Consider the following 17,377-nt stretch of genomic DNA (forward strand, 5'->3'; position numbering starts at 1 on the left):
TCCTCGCCCACACTTGGGCCTCACTCAGCCCTCTGTGGTCGACCTCCGACACGAGGGTGTCAGGGTGGACGTTCCAGCCCAGACTTAAGACAGGGATGACTGCAGAAGAGCCATGAGACCAGAGCCGCCAGGCCACCTCCAGGCGCCGCAGGGCCTGGCTGCAGAGGAAGCGGCCTTCGGAATGAGGAACCTGCCAGGGCCTTGCAGACAGCAGGGCAGGAGAAAGAGGCCCTGTGTAGTGGGGGCGGGAGAGGAGGCAGGCCCCTGCTTGGCCAGGCCTCCAGCTACTCCCGCACTTGTGAGACAGCTGGCCAGGGTGAGGGGCCCCAGGCCGGAGCCACACAGGGGAAGGAGCCAGCTGGTGCAGTGAGAAATCTCCCCGCTTGCTGGCCCATTGCTTCTGGGGCGGGGGAGACGGTGCGGAAGGAGGGACCCTTCCTTCTCCCCACCCAACCTGAAGGGCAGGACTTTCCACGATCCAAGCGTTCCCAAGAGATCCTGCCGCCCATCCTGTGCCTGCTAGAGAGGCATGGTAAGAGAAGGAGGGGAAGATGCCCCAAGGAGACACAGGACGAAACCAAAGACAGATCCTTTAGCGGATGTGAGAACTAGGGGAAGCCTCAAGACGGATGATGAAAACCCGCGGAGGAGGAAGCCCCGTCGGGTGGGGTGAGAGTGAGCGGCTTCCTGAGAAACTCCTGAGAGGCCTCCACTGCGCCCTCCCTCTGGCCGCTCCCAGGCCTCCCAAGGATGCCCATTTCCCGAGAGCAGTACCCTTGGCCTCCCCGAGGTCTTGCTCTGGCCTCACAGTTGCCTGGACTGAGCAGCTCTGCTCCCACTGTCCACAGTCACATCCCCCAGCTCCTTCCAGACACATCAACTCTTCTCAGAATTCAATAGCTCCCCTCCTGCCTCTGCAGGAGCCGTCTGTTGACATACTTAGAGAAAAGGGAAGATACAGGAAAGCAATATTAAGGGTCCGTTATTATACTTTAATATCTCGTTCATCCTCATAATATGCTCATTGCTACATCCCCAGCATCTCTCACGGTGCTGAGCACAATAAGCATTTGTTTGAAAATCAATGAGCCATCCAGAAGGGAAATGAAGAAAACAATTCCATTTACAAACGCATCAAAAAGAGGGAAATACTTAGAAGTAAATTTAACCAAAGAAGTACAACAACTTATACCCTGAAAATTACAAAACTGTAAAAGAAATGAAAGAAGATCTAGATAATTGGAAAAACGTTTATGGATCAGGAGACTCCACAATGTTGAGATGGCACTACTTCGCATAGTGATCTACACAGATGCAGCGCGGTTCCAGCTGACATCGTTGTAGAAACTGGAAAGCTGATTCTAAAATTCAGATGGAATTGCAAGAGACCCAGAACAGCCAAGATAATCCTGAAAAAGAAGAACAAAATAGCAGGACTCACATTTCCTGATTTATAAACTTGCTACAAGACAATGTGGTACTGGCACAAGGATAAATCAATCAATCAATGGAACAGAATTGAGAATCCATGAATAAACTCAGACTCCTACAGTCAGCCGATTTTCAACAAGGTTGTCAAGACCATCCAATGGGAGGAAAACAGTTTTTTCAACTGGATTTCCACATGGCAAAGGGTAAAGCTGGATCCTTACTTCATACCGTATATAAAAACTAACACAAAATAAGTCACAGACCTAATATAAGAGTCAAAACTATGAAACTCTTAGGAGAAACTAGGGGTGAGCCTTCATGACCTTGGATCTGGCAAAGGATTCTTATGTATGACACCAGAGGTATGAGTAACAAAAGAAGAAATGGATATGTTGGACTTCAAGAGAATAAAAAACCTTTTGTGCCTCAAAGGACACCACCAAGAAAGTGAAAAGACAACTGACAGCATCAGAGAAAACATTTGCAAAACATATAGCTGATAAGAGACTCGCATCCGGAATATATGAACAACCCTCACAACTCCACAATAAAAGCACAAATAATCTGATTTCAAAATAGCGAAGGAAATGAATAGACATTCCTCCAAGACACACAAATGGCTAATAAGCACATGAAAAGATATCTGACATCATTAGTCATCAGAGAAATGTAGATTAAACCACGATGAGATACCACTTCATACCCACCAGGATGTCTAGACTCACAAGGTCTAATAATAGGAAAAATTGGCAAGAATGTGGAGAAATCAGAACCCTTCGTACACTGCTGGTGGGAATGTTAAATGGTGCAGCCACTTTGTAAATTAGTCTGACAACTCTTCAAAATACTAAACATAGAGTTACTATATGTCCCGGCAATTCCACTACTACGTGTATACACAGGCATAGCTTGTGTTATTACACTCTGCCTCACTGGGTTCACAGATACTGCATTTTGTAGAAGTCAAAGTTTTTTGGCAACCCGGCATCGAGCGAGTCTATCAGCACTGGTTTTCTAATCTTTGCTCATCTTGTCTTCCCTGTGTCACATTTTGGTAATTCTCAAAATATTTCGAACTTTTTCAACATTTTTGTATTTGTTCTGGTAATCTGTGGTCAATGATCAGAAAGTACAACTCACTGAAGGTTCAGGGGATGGTTAGCCTTTTTTTAGCAAGAAAGTGTTTTTTAATTAAGGTATGCACTTTGTTTTTAGACATGATGCTGTTAAACAATTAATAGACACATCATAACATAAAATATTTTTAATAACAATTGTGATTTTTGTTTGTTTGTTTCTGCCCTGGGTCTTCATTGCTGTGAGTGAGCATTCTCTAGTTGCAACAAGCAGAGCCTTCTCACTGGGGTGGGTACTCTTGTTGCAGAGAATAGGCTCCAGGCAAGTGTGTTTCAGTAGCTGTGTCTCGGAGGTTGTAGAGGGTGGGCTCAGAAGTTGTGGTACCAGGGCTTAGCTGCTTCGCAGTTTGTGAGATCTTCCTGGACAAAGGATAGAACCTCTGTTCCCCACATTGGCAGGTGGATTCTTATCTACTGCGTCACCAGAGAAGTCAAAACATGAGTTTTGTATGCGCTGGGAAACCAAAAAATTGTGTGATTTGTGTTATTTCGATATTCATTTTAATGATCTGGAACTGAGCCCTCAACGTCTTCAAGATAAGTCTATACCCAAGAGTAATGAATATATACGGTCACACAGAAATGTCTACATGCATGTTTATAGCAGCATTATTCACAAGCAGGAAAAGGTGTGGTATATGACCTACATATATATTTCAACAAAATATTAAAAAATTTTTTAAGAAAATGGAAACTAAATATAGACCATGGATTAGAAAATTGGTCCATATTAAAGATTTCAGACTTTGATAACTGAAAAAAAAATTGATGGACAACTCTGCAAAGTAGGCAATATCATTATTCCCATTTCACAGATTCAGATGATAAGGCCTGGAGACATCAAGTTACTTGCCAAGGATCTCACAGCAGTTTAACAGCCACAGCCTTGACCTCCTCTTTGTCTCTCCTGGCACCCTGGTCTTTTCCTTTATAGCACTGGTCACAATTTCTAAAGTTATATTTTTTGTTCTACAACACAGTAATCTCCTTGAGGGCAGAGACAGGTTTCTCTCGATCATCACTTCTCCATCTACTTAAACAAACACTTACGGAGCCTATTTACCTAATCCATAAGCCAGCGAAAATATTTACTACAGGTCTTGGCTCATTGCGGGTGTTCAATAGATATTTGTAGTTTGAATGGAAGACATGGATGGATGGATGAATAAATCGATGGATAGACAGGCAGGTGGATGGTTGGATGGGTAGATGGGTGTGTGTGTGAGTAAATGGATGGATGGATGAATAGACGAATAGATGGATGGATGGACAGATGGATGGATGGATGGATGGATGGCGTGGTGGATGAATGTCTAGATGGGTGGAGAGGTTGGTTCTGAACAAAGGAGCTGACTGGTCCTGCTTAGGACCACTAGTACCTGCTTCATCCTCCTCACCTAGCAACCCTTCTCCTCCTACCCGCCCCCCATCTTCAGACCCATCACATCCAGAGACCGACACCCACCGTACAGCCTCTTCTCTCTTCCTCCATCAAGGTTATGCAAAATTTCCCCATTTCTCATGGCCTTGTCAGGCTCTACTTCCTCCAGGAAGTCTTCCTAGCCTGACCCTTTCCTACACTCTGTCTAATGTACAATATTTGATGGACTGGTCATCCCTGATCATTCCCTGATGTCCTTGTCCTGAGATGCAGACCTGGGACTCAGGAAGGGTAAAGGTCTTGGCTTTTTCCTCCTCCGCTGTCCCAGGGCCTGGTCAATGGCAGGCCCTGGGTGAAGCCTCCGCATTGGCCGTACAGTACGAGTCAGCATCTCCCTTGGCAGAGAAGGAGGATCCAGACACTGGAGGAAAAAGGGCCCTCAGCAGCACCAGCTCCAGAGGGACAACCAGGCCCAACCCTGGGGGTGAGGGGGGCCCAAAGCCTGACCCCTGGGCCAGGCTGGGGCTGGGCTTGCTGGGGGACACAAGCGGGCTGGCCACAGCAGGGGCCAGGCGTGGGCGCCTCCCCGCCCAAGCCTGAGCCAACCAGCCCCCAGGCAGGCTGGAGGCCTTGTTTGCCTTGGCCCTGGGCCAGGGCCGCCCCGCCAGTGAGTAATGCGTGAGGACTGCCTGGCTCCAGTTCAAGGGAAACGGGGCTGGAGACGGGCCTCCTCAGCCTTCGCAAGGCTAGGTTCTGGGGGCGGCTTCCCAGAAAGTGCCTGCAGAGGCTGCCTTGGGGCCGCTGCTGAGGCTGCCACTCACCCCTTCCTCCTCCCCCTCCGCCTCCATAAGGACCCACTGGGAGGCTGGGCTGGAGTTCCCAGGAAAAGATCCTTGAGCTTCACCACAGACCCCCACAACACACCCACACCCTTAACGGAGCCAGCCTGTCCCTGGTGCTGTCAACTCACACTTCTTGAGTGCCTACTATGTGTATGGCAGGGGGTTGCTCTCAGGGAGCTCACAGGAGTTCACGGGGTGAGGCAGGGGGTGAGGTGGGGATGATGAGGTCCCAGAGGCTCCGGGTGCTTGTTCTGGAAGCACCAGTCCTAGAGGGGACCTCTCCATTATCTGTCCCCCTCCCAGGCTTCCCGGTGAGGACACGGACACTGAGGCTCAGAGAACAGGAGCGAGTGACCCAAGCCACACGGGGCGTTACCTGCAGCCAGATAAGAACCCAGGCCTCCTGACCAGGGGAGGCCAGCCCCTGGCTGCTCTGAAGGGTGGCGCAGGCTCTAAAGCTGCGTAGCTCTCAGGATGAAGGGACACTGCCTAGGACGTTTCTATTTAGAGCCCGAGTCCTCCTGGGGCGTCCCTAAGGGCTTCTGCAACCTTACCACCCTGCCTGTGCTGAGTGGCCTCTGCTTGCTCGGGGATCTGAGTGACCACCCAGGTCGGGAGCATGCCAGGGCCCCCATCACTATCAGGAGGGGCAGAGACTCCCGGGTCTCCTGTCCCCATGGGATGGCTTGGGAGCCAACCATGCCCTATGCCCTTCCTGGCCTCTATCTGCGGTCAGTCTCTGTAGCTGCAACCTACAAAAGACTGTTCTAGCTGTGTGTGCTCATGCTCAGTCGAGTCCGACTCTTTGAGACCCCGTGGACTGCGCCCACCCACCAGGCTCCTCTGTACATGGAATTTTCCAGGCACGAATACTGGAGTGAGTTGCCATTTCCTACTCCAGGGGATCTTCCCATTCCAGGGATCGAACCCGCTGTCTCTTGCGGCTCCTGAATTGGCAGGCGAATTCTTTACCACTGCACCACCTAGGAAGCCAGTCTAGCTGAGTTAAACATGAAAGGGAAGTTCTGACAGGACCCTGGGTAGGTCGTAGAATCAACAGTAGGCTGGAGAACTCCACTGTGGGGAAGGCTGCCAAACCCACACCCCAAAGCTGCTTCTTGAGAACCCAAGGGCCCCCTGGAAACTTAGATGACTCTCTTCTCCCCACTGACGTCTGCACTGGACTCCAAACACTGGACCATGCTATTGGCCCCACGGAGGCGGCTGTTCCCCAGAAACAGGATGTAGCCACTGCCCATCCCTAGAGTCGTTCCCCATCCCCCATCCTGACGCCAAGACCAGAGCAGGGGCATCTGATTCGCCGATCCCAGGTCACGTGCCTATACTTGGCCGCTAGGGAAGCTGAGGAAGCAAGTGTCTTGCTCTTTAATCGCTCGACAGCCTCAGGGGAAGAGAATTTCCCAAGCCAGGTAAAGAGCCCAGGGGATCTATGGGCAAATCAATAACAGATGCCCTCTCGCTCACCTTCCCCCATCTCCTCCAAGTCACTGCTCACCCCACTCCCTGCCCAGACTGTCAAAAGTGCACACAGCACAGAGGGGTGTTGCTGAAGGACTTAGAGCCCAGTGTATAATTGTATTGTGTGGGGAAAATTCTCAGCAGAGGGCATGGCGCACAGTCGGTGTGGAGCACAGCTGGGTTCTTCTCCCCAGGGAGCGTGCAGATGCAGGAGCTGAGGGAAGGTGACTTGGGACTCAGCTAGTTGGTGTCAGGATCTGGCCCAAGGCAGACAAGAACAGGGGTTACAAAAAAGCATCATATAAACTGCTGCAGAATCTGCTTCATGCCAACAGGACAGACTGGGAGGCTTCTTGGAGGAGTAGATAGATACTTGAGCCAGACCTTGAAAGAAGAGAGTTCATCAGCTAAAGAAAGGGGGAAAGGCATTCAGACCAAGAGTCTGTGTAACAGCTTAGAGACGTGAAAGTGCACGGCTTTTACACACAAAACCACTCAGATCTGGGTTTACAGAGTGCCCTCTGCCACGTGAGCGGAAGGATGGAGACTTGAGGGGGGAAAGACATCGTGCTGGCAAATTGTCTGATACGTTTGACCCTGAGGAAAAGTCCAGAAGGGCTGGAGGTACACTGAGAAGTGCCTGAAGGGCGTGGAAAGCAACAGCAAAACCCACAGTGAACTCTAAACCAATGAAAAGAATCTAGGCAAAGCTTAACTCCAAGCACACCAGAGATGTGTAAGGAAAGAAATGCAACCATAGTACCATCCATCGCAGTGAACAAGATGGGCATAGCTCCAACAGTGTTAGTGTTGACTACTGATGAAAAGACAAGTAGTATGAAGATTCAAGACAGTGATCTCGACCTAGAACGTTAGTCAAAAGTTAACAAATAATATTTGAAATTAATGCATCAAGAAATATAATATAATTTAGAAATGTGGTGATAAAATCATAGTGGTAATGTAATTTACCCCTGAAAAGTAACACTGAAGATGCTGGAAAGGGCTTTAACATTTTTCTTAACATACTTTCGTAGCTTTTGAATATTTGATAATGAATATAAATTATTTTTACATTTTAAATGAATAAAATACTTTTATATACTAAAATGAAAAAGAGATATGGTGATAAATACCGAAAGAAACAGCTGGAAGAGTTGAAAGGGCTATTTCTGAGAAACTCAGGGGAAGAATGAAAGGACGAGAGACTGCTATATTTCATTGTAAAACTTTCAATTATCTTTGACTTTAAAAATTTTGTGCATAAACTCGGAAAAAAAGTTTTTAATTCCTTAAAAAATAAGTGGCCATAAAGAATAAAAAAACCAAAGAAAAAACAGGCCAAAGATACAAATAAGACATTCACAAAAGAAATGCAAACTATATGGAAAAAAATTGATACATATACCACCTCACCCTCTAATGATGAAAAAAACATTAGAAGTAGCTGTGCTACTTGAACATGATCTCATTAGATTATCAAGTGTGTGAAGGAGGGTACATTTTACAAAACAATATAGTGTTATTTTATAACAATTTAATTTTTCTTTGAGTACCTACTTCTGCGGTGGTCACATGTGAATGTATTCTTTAAAAAGCCCTGTGCTCGGATGTCAACAGGTTCAACGTGATCGTGGAACCAAAGATAACTTTCAAAGTTCTTTTTCCTTTTTGTTAATTTAGTCTAAATTTTAGTGAACCTAACTTGCCAAGTTTTGCTGAACAGCAAAACAAATGAAATTTTATTTACACATTTACCTATTTGGAGCACCTTAAAATATGACATAGAACAATGAACATTGGTTTGAATAAGCAGGCAATTGATTACTATCCTGCTGAGACAGTGCAGAGAATGTACCACACCAATTTGTATACTTCAGGATTCAAGAGAGTCTGGCACCTAGCAGGCCCCCAGATGAACAACTAGAGAATCAAAATTAAGCAGAGCTGGGTGGAATATTGTAGTCAGGGGCCTAACTGCACATATGTGAGCCTCTCACATGTACATGGGGTACATGTAACTCTACACTGAAAGGATTAAAATGGGGACTTTTCTGGTGGTCCAGGGTTAAGATGCCATGCTTCCACTGCAGAGGGCATGAATTTGACCCCTGGTTGGGGAACGAAAACTTCACATACCACGTGGCATGGGGGAAGAAAAAAAAAGGATTGAATGGAGAGATGGATATAAAGCAGCTACACAGCACCCGGCACTTTTTAAGTGCTCAAGAAGCATTAGCTACTATTTGCAATGGTAACAGTAGTAGAAGTAGTTACCTGGTTGTGATGATACCTTGGACCCCAGAAATTCCAGCCCTCAGGACGCTGCCAAGCCACAAGCCTCTTTGTCAGACCCCAAAACAGTCACGAGGACAGTAACCCTTTTTCCTCCTCCCACAGCTCTCCCTCCTCCGCTTCCTCCTCCCCCTGCTGCCCACTGACCATCGGAGCAAGCCTGGGGGGCGGTGCAGCCTGAGTGCTCTCCCAAGGCTGGCCACTGGGTCCCACCAGGGCTCCAGGACCTGAAGGTCGACTTTTCCTCTCTCTGCCCCACAGGACCAATGGCGACACACCATGCCTGCTGTGTGTGTTCCGAAGGTTCTGGAAGAGAGAAAGAAAGTGGCAAACCTAGGGGAAACAGGACTGATTTCGGGGGAAGGGATTGAATGCCACTGAGCCTCTCTTTGGAAAATAGACTCTAACTGAAGTATGCCACGTACAGAAAAGTACACAAATCTTCAGTGTAAGTGTACAGCTCAATGAATTCTGACAAATGGAACATCCCATGTGAATAGCCAGTAGATTAAGATTAAGAAACAGCACTTTAGCCCCCAGAAGTTCCTCTCGTGCCCCTTCCTGACATCTAAAACCGTAGACTCATTTGGCCTGACATTGAACTTTATACAAATGGAATCATACCGTATGGGTTTTGTGTGTCTGGCTTCTTCAGCTGAGCACCACACCTGTGAGATTTGCTCTTGTGTGCAGTTATAGTTCTTTCCTTTCCACTGCTATATGACATCCACTGTATAAATAAACCGCATTTTTAAAAATTCACTCTGTTTTTGATGGACTTTTGAATTGCAGCTATTTGAATAGTGCTGCTGGGAATATTCTTGCCCAGGCCTTTTGGTGAATGTATGTATGCATTTCTGATGCGGGTATGATTAGCTTTAGTAGACAGTGGCAAGCAGTTTTCCAAAAATGGTTAAACCAATTGTTTGTTATCCCCACCATCCTCAGAAGAGAGTTCCAGTTGCTCCATACCTTCACTCCTGTTCAGCATTAAGTGGTATTCACCTTTTAAATGAATACTAGCATCCTCTAAGTTCAGCTCCAATACTAGTCAAGCAAGAAATATCTGATGCATCATTAAGTGACAGAAGCAGTTTGCAGGCCAATAAGCAAAACTTGACTCCATTCATGAAAATTGTCTATGTGCGTACGTAGAAGCAGAGGCCAGCTTCAGAAGATGAATCAAAGCCTCCTGTAATAGTCCTCATTTCTGGGGAGTGGCATTGAAAGCCATAATTTTCCATGAGAAGACTGAGTATCATTTTTACTTTTGATTTTGCATTTTTCAGTATTTTTTAAATTTAGGGAAAAAAATCTGTTTTAGAAAATAAAATTCTCCATCCCCCATGCTCCATGGCCAGAACACACCGTTCCATTACCTAAGGCTGGCAGCCTGACTCTGGTTTTCTTGTTATTCCCAGCATTCTCTCCTGCTCTGGAACTACCCTGAGCAAGGCCTCCGGGACAAGTCTCCTGGGCACTGTAATTTCCCAGGCTTCAGCGTGTCATTAGAAGATCTGGTGCTGATGACATGGGGCCTTGACGCAGCAAAGATTCCAGACCCTGATGGGATGGGACAGCCTGACTACATAGCAAGTCTCCTGGGAGAGACACCCCTGGAGTCTCCAGTTGCAGAACCTTGGCCTCAGGATGTATCTTAACCTCAAGGAAAGAAACCAGAAAAACTGCTCTTTCAAAGTTGCAGCCTCCCATGGGGGCTCAGGACTCAGAACAAGAACCATGGAGTTAAGCAGACAGGGATTCCTGCCCTATTCCTCCCTGGTTCTCCATTTCCTCACCTGTAAAATGGGCTAATGACAACCCTTGCCTTAGAGACAACACCAAGTGCTCTGCTCAGAGTGCCTGGTACAAAAACTCTATATACAGGCTGCTGTTATTATTATGCTTATGGTGGCAGCTGTTACCATTACTCGAAGAGGCAGAGTTTTTATTTATTTATTTATGACTGCATTGGGTCTTTGTTGCTGCTCTTGGGCTCTCTCTAGCTGTGGTCCTTGGGCTTCTCATTACGGTGGTTTTTCTTGTTGCAGAGCACAGGCTCCAGGGCATGAGGGCTTCAGTAGTTGGGGTGCCTGGGCTTAGTTGCCCCGTGGCATGTGGAATCTTCCCAGACTGGAGACAGAACGGTTTCATTGCCTGCCTGCATTGGCAGGCACATTCTTAACCATTGGACCACCAGGGAAGTCCCCAAGAGGCAAAAGTTTTGCATATACCTTTTGGGGAGAAAATATAAGAATGTACTCTTTCTTTTCACAAATATTATAAAGCAAGTACAGTACAAACCTACTTTTCTTGGGGGAAAACTGAATTCATCTGAAACTTGAATGTATTTCATTTGGAAAGTTGACTAATCATTCCACACTGATTCATCCAAGGAACATTTGTGGAGTGCCTACTATGTCCAGGGCACTGTACTGGACACTGGGGATGTGGCAGGACAGAGCTTACAGTCTGCTAAGGGAGTCAGACAATAACCAGACTACCAGATAGATAACAAAATGTTAAATATGTAAATGAATAGTGAAATTGAAAGCATTAGTCACTCAGTCATGTCCGATTCTTTGGGACCCTGTGGACTGTAGCTTGCCAGGCTCCTCTGTCCACGGGATTCTCCAGGCAAGAATACTGGGGTGGGTAGTCATTTCCTTCTCCAGGGGATCTTCCTGACCCAGGGATCAAACCCGCATCTCCTGCATTGCAGGCAGATCTTTTACCATCTGGGCTACCAAGGAAGCCCCAGACATGTAATTCATATGGCGCAAGTAATGCAGACCAGGGCTGAGGAACTGTGTGCTGGGAATGCTCTCTGACGCATTCAGCTGAGCTCTGGAAATTTCTCTCTCCTTGGCTGAGTGAGGGAGCCCAGGAGGCTCTGGCCTTGGCAGGATCTACACTGACAGTGGCCTGAGCTAGAACAGTTTCTTGCTCCTGTGGAGATGAGTGGTTTGAGGAGGAGGGTGGGGAGGGGCTTCCAGTGGGTTTTAGGAGGTTAAGTGTGAGCAAGGGGGAATTTCCATGCATCTTTGGAGAGCCTGGGGAGACTGCCCTTGGAGGGCAACCAGCAACCCCTCCAGGGACACGAGTGGGGAAAGCCCCTCAGTTCACATCAGTCATAGCAATTACTAAGCACCTATTATGAGCCCAGAGCTGGGCTTGGGGTGATAGAAGATTCAAGTAAGAATATAAGCTGCTGCCTGACCTCAAGGAACTCCAGTGCTGTTAGAGATACAGGACAAATCTCCATGAAAAGAGGAAAGCAAGACAGATTGGGTGTAGCGTCTGCGTGGGTGGAATGGGCCATGGGTTCATTTGGATGGCAAGCCACTCAGTCTCAGTCAGTGACACAAAAAAGTACCTTCACACAGCCTGTCGCAGGCACAGCGGCTTCCAGGGCAGTGATTCAGGGATCCAGTGACTTCATCTCATGCCTCCCTCTTCCAGGTGACAGAGGGAGAGAGAGAGAGGGACGCTGGATCACTACTCACTAGTTCTTCAGGGCTTTAGCCCAGAGGGGGCACAAGGTACCTCCCCTTGAGGCCCATTGGCCAGAACTAGTCACATGGCCACAGACAAACTGCAAGGGAGGCTGGGAAATGGGGGCCACCGAGGTACAGAGAAAATGTCTGAGAATGGAATGTCTCTGCCACAGCCACTTATTGATACTGGGACCCCGAAGGCTGATGGAGTGGAAGGAGTTTTAAAGGGTTGTTGCACAGAGCAAGCAAGTGCCATGCTCGGGGGGCGGGGAAAAGCCCTGGGAGAGATTTCAGGAGAACTGCCAGGTGTGTTCTTGCTACCTGTTGGCTGGGTGTCTCAAGTCCAACCTTTGTTCCTTCTTCCAGAAGGTCCCATCTGGACTCTCTTAAGAGAATGTGTGTGAAAGGAATCTCTGCACTGTTGAGAACAAATGTAATATCTCTGTCTACAGATCAGCCATACTTTCTGTTAGGTTCAGTGCAGCCCTTAAGACACAGTCTGTTTCTGCCTCCAGGGCCTTTGTGTCCCACCTGTAAATCCAGGGCATAAATTCCATCTTATCCTTCCCCACTGAAGTGCCCACATGGGCCTGGACCCATGCTAAAAGCAACACTGGGAACAAAGACACATCCTCCCTGTGTCTTGTCGTTTCAGTGAAGTACTCACGTTTGCATTGTTCTACATAACACACTCGGGCTTGTCTTAGGATAAGACAATCACATTCTTTCTCCCCCAAAGCTCCTTAAAAAGGCAGCTCCTACTGAAAATAATATTTTTAAAAGGATGTGTATATGTGTATAACTTAACATATGTGTATATGTGTATAACTGCTGCACTTTGCTGTATGGCAGAAATGAACACAATATTATAAATCAACTACGTGTGTGTGTGTGAAAGTTGCTCACTCAGTCATGTCCAACTCTTTGCAATACTTCAACTTAATTTTTTCTTTTTTTTTTTTTTAAAGGCAGCTCCAGACAAGTGCCCCAGGTTTATTTATCAACTTCGTCTGGCTGGCCTGGGGCGGGCATGCGTGTCTATTGGATGACCTCCGAGCTTGGGACTGAGATTCTTCCACTCTCAAATCCCGAGGAAGTCTCCTCACACAGTCTCCCTAGAAAGAACCCCGCAGCTCTTATCTCTGTGGCTCCAAAGGGCGCTAAACAAACCCCACAGTGAGCCCAATCCGGCACCCAGGACATGCACCCTCTCCCACCCCTCATCCCTAGCCGTGAATCGTTCCTGAATCAAAGTGCTTGTGCTGGTCTGAACTCACAAGGGCCTCCTCCAGCGGCTACTTCACATTCACTGGATTAATTGCAGCTGGGGGGGAGGGGAGGGAATCCATTTTTAGAAAATCATTACTTTCAGAAAGAGAGAGGGGGGCGCTTCTGGTTGAGAAAACTGCTGAGTTGGCAACTCAAGCTTGCTGCTCCAGCTCCAGGAAACCCAGGGCCATGCGGGCTGCTCAGCTCGATGGGCGCTGCCCGGGGCCCATGCCCCCTTCTCCGGAGCCTGGGGCACCCCAGGCCCCCTCCCCAGGCTCCTGCCGGCCCTCATTGCCTGCTCTGACCTGGGCTTGGCAGTTCACTGGGAACCTGAGGAGCAGGGAATGGCCTCAGTACTGATCACCCCTGCTGCCTTTTCTCAGCCCTCTGGTTGCACAGCCCCTGCCTGTAGCTCCTAGGGAAAAAGAAGGTTGGGGACTCCTAACTGCCACTGCTTTGAATTGAGCATCCAGTAGATTAAATGATATGAAATTGCCATTTGGGGAGGTCTAAACCGTCAGATAGTAGCAACCCCACCTGGTTCAGCCTAACCATCCAATGGCTGGCTCTTCAATGTATTTCCTTACTAATTCCCCCCCTCCCCTGGCCCCACGAGGCAGGTATAATGCCCATTTGATGTTTCAGAAACGGGTTCAGAGAGGTTAGTGACTTACCCAAGTGAGCACCCCCACCGCAGTCTCTCTGACTCCAACACCCAGGACCCTGAGTCACATCCCATGAGTCAGACCCCACACCCACCTGCCCCGGCGCTCGTGCGGTCACTGTCTAGAGCCGCGCTTCCAGGGCAGCTGCTCTGACAACACGCAAGCGGACAGAAAGATCCTCTGGAGGCTGAGGGTGGGGGCCTCACCATCAGGAAGTCTGCTTGCTGTGGGCCTGGGTGCAGTTCCATCCTTCCCTGCCCCCAGACTATATATGTGGGTGTTCTGGGCAAGTCACTCACCTGTGGGAGGGCCGCTTCTTCCAGAGCTTGGCCAAGGTCGGCTTCTGCGTTGCCACAGTGGGGCCCTGGCAGGGCATGCACTGGGAAGACCCTTGGTGAACACCGATCTGTACCTGTCCAAAACTCAGGTGCTCAGCAATCAGATCAGCCTGGTCCTTTCAACTGGACCTTGTTTTAGAAAAAAAATATCAGCCCTATTCCATCACTCTTGACCCAAGCCTGCCCATGGAGATGAGATAGCATAGAAGTGATGAAAGCTGACACCATCACTTACCACCTGGGGGACCTGGGCAGCTCTCTAACCTCCATTTCTCCATGTCGAACAGGGCCTCGCGATAATGTAGCTACTTTTAAGATGGTAGTAAGAATTATACGGGACGATACCAATGTAAAATGCCTGGGACACTACTTACTGCATAATTAGAACACAATCAGTGCTGGGTATTATTATTTCCATTCCAAGCTAAGCCCACAATTCTGTGTCTCCCTCCCTTGTTGGGACAAGCCCTGTCTGAACACCATACCAGAAATTTTTAGGGCACTGGATCCTAAGAGGGGCCCCAACTGAGATCCCAGAGTGACAAAACTTACTGTTCAGTAGGGAAGAGAAGCTCCACTGATGTCTCTTTAGAGCAGAAATTTTTAAGGGAGAGGTTCCCCGAAGGAGGTCTAGTCTGAGTTGCATCTTGAAGGATAAGAAGTCGATTGAAGAAGGAGCTGGAAAGCTCTTGCTTAGAAACACGCAAGTAAGGTGTGAACTGCAAGTCACCGTGCACGAAGGTACCAAGACTGAGGGTGTGTATGTTGAGGGGTTAAAGCACGAGATTAGTGGGGGCAGACGCTGAAGGGGAACCTGGAGCAGAGGAAGGCAGGCCAAGGGGGCTCTAGACAGCCCTGAACTAAATCGTACGAGTCGGGGACAGAGCAAGGCAACATACGTGAGAAAGGTTTGCATTTCTAACCATGGACGGACTGAGGCAGGGCGGACAGGATCTGGTTTGTTTCTTCATGATGGGAGTGGGCAGCTGAGGCCTCGCAGCTTGGGGGAGATGAAGGTACCTGAGTGGTGTTGCCACCTCAGGACAGGATGTGGCCTGAGAAGAGAGCAGAGGGCATAACCTGTGATGCACCCCAAATCTGACTGGTGAGCTGAGAAAGGAAGGAGAATCAGGCGGTAGGGAAACGTCCCTTCTAGGGAGCGTCTGGTCTGGTCCTTCCCTCCACGAATCTGAACTCCATCTGGGCTGAAGTTCCTAGCTCCTTGCTCAACAAATTCTGCCCGTGTTGCTGATCACCCTCAGGTGCAGGCGTCTTGTCCTCCAGCACCATCGAGGCCACGTGCCCCCTACACGTCCTGGCACACGGCAGGTGTCCAGGGGCTGGCTCTGGTGACGGCCGCTCAGTGCTGCATACCAGAAATATGGGGTCTCCCCTAAGTACTCCTCTTTCCCTGACTCAGAGTCAGCAGTCCCACGGGAGTCCACTTGCCAGCAGCCCAGTTCCAGCCTGATGAGCTGAAAGCCAAGTCCAGGTGACAGAGGAGGGCGTGAAGGTGATGCCACAGCTCTTTCCTCTGGACCCAGAAGCCCTGCCCATGCAGCTTGCCTGGCCCGCAGCAAGGGGCCCACCTCCGCCTGCTTTGAGGCAACCCAAATAACATCTCTACAGAGTATGGACTAAAAAGTAGGGCCAGAATTGGGCCCTGCCCCCCACCCCAAGCACTTCCTCACCAGATGACCTTGGGCAAGTCTTTTAACCTCTCAGAGCCTTCAGTTTTGCAGGGGGTCCTAGTGAGGATTAAATAATTCTCTTAAATGCTTAACATCATGGCTGGCAACCAGCTAAGCATTCAATAAATGGTAGCTATTATTATTATTAAAGAGCTTCCTGGCATGCTGATGCAAGTTAAGAGCAAACAAAAATGCCTTTGACAGCTCCCTAATGTAACACCTTCCACCCCACCCCTCCTCCACCACCACCACCCGGGAGTTAATTAGAGCCCTCTTTGGGTGTTTTCCAGACATGGGATTTTACACTTATTCCAGGTTGCAGAACGAGAATAAACCGAGGCAGGTTTCAGTTCAACTGATAAAGAGCTGCCTCGAGTGGTGGTGAGTTCCCCATCACCTCATGGAACAAGTTGGCCCAAATGACTTCCCTGGTGGTTCAGATGGTAAAGAATCTGCCTGCAATGCAGGAGACCTGGGTTCAATCCGTGGGTTGGAAAGATCCCCTGGAGAAGGGACTGGCTACCCACTCCAGTATTCTTGCCTGGAGAATCCCATGGACAGAGGAGCCTGGTGGGCTACAGTCCATGAGGTTGCCAAGAATCTGACATGTCTGAGCTACTAAGCACACACACACACACATTTCTTGCTACACAGCTGTAGAATTCCCTTGAATTAAGTAGTGGTGCCAGTAGGCTGTAATGCTTTGCGTCATTTGGCAAAATGAAAACTTGGCCATCCTATTTTGGCCCTCCAAAAACCTTTTTTTCTGAAACTGTATCAGTTTGCAATATCCAAAATCTTAAGGTTCAAGACTCTCAGAGACACGAAAACAGCCTTGTTTGACACCTGATTTGGACAATTTCTTGTGTGAGAGGCCTAAAATGTGACTCAGATCAAGCAGTGGAAATCCAACGGGCAGTCCCGAAGGGGCAGTTTACCAGCCGATGCCACTACAGCTAAGCTGGCCTGGGCCGAGGGATTAGAGATCTGGAAGTGTTTGCAGAGGGAGAGTGGGACTGGACTCCTTCCAGCCAACTCCAGCTCCCCAAGTGCCCAGTACAGGACTTGGCAGACCTTGGAGAGACCTCCACCCACTACCACTGAGCCCCCGCCTCATCTCAACCCCAGGGCTTCAGCCCTCAGGGAATCTGTCCTGGAACCCAGGGTGGCAGTGACCTTCCTCTGGGAAAGTTGCACTAGTCTCAGGATTTAATGTAAATCGAGGCGTTAACAAGCAGGAAGCAAGGGGCCCAAGCGCTTGGGGCTTTACCTCTCTCAGGGCAACCTCCTCCCCGTCATTTGAGATGACATCCCCTTTTCTCAACTCTTCAGGCTTTAAGAAATCAGCTGCCC

General features: G+C 48.6%; 1 long non-coding RNA gene across 1 annotated transcript; it reads right to left on the minus strand.

The window, feature by feature from the left end:
• Nucleotides 1–971: 971 nt before the first annotated feature.
• Nucleotides 972–12,083, minus strand: LOC121817742 (uncharacterized). The gene is made up of 3 exons (XR_006057783.1): nt 11,941–12,083; nt 8,712–8,870; nt 972–1,409 (listed from the first exon to the last, which is right to left on the minus strand). It is a non-coding gene; the product is annotated as an uncharacterized LOC121817742 (long non-coding RNA).
• Nucleotides 12,084–17,377: the final 5,294 nt, after the last annotated feature.

The sequence above is a fragment of the Ovis aries genome, chromosome 23 (assembly GCF_016772045.2).
Source record: "Ovis aries strain OAR_USU_Benz2616 breed Rambouillet chromosome 23, ARS-UI_Ramb_v3.0, whole genome shotgun sequence".
NCBI classification, from domain to species: domain Eukaryota; kingdom Metazoa; phylum Chordata; class Mammalia; order Artiodactyla; family Bovidae; genus Ovis; species Ovis aries.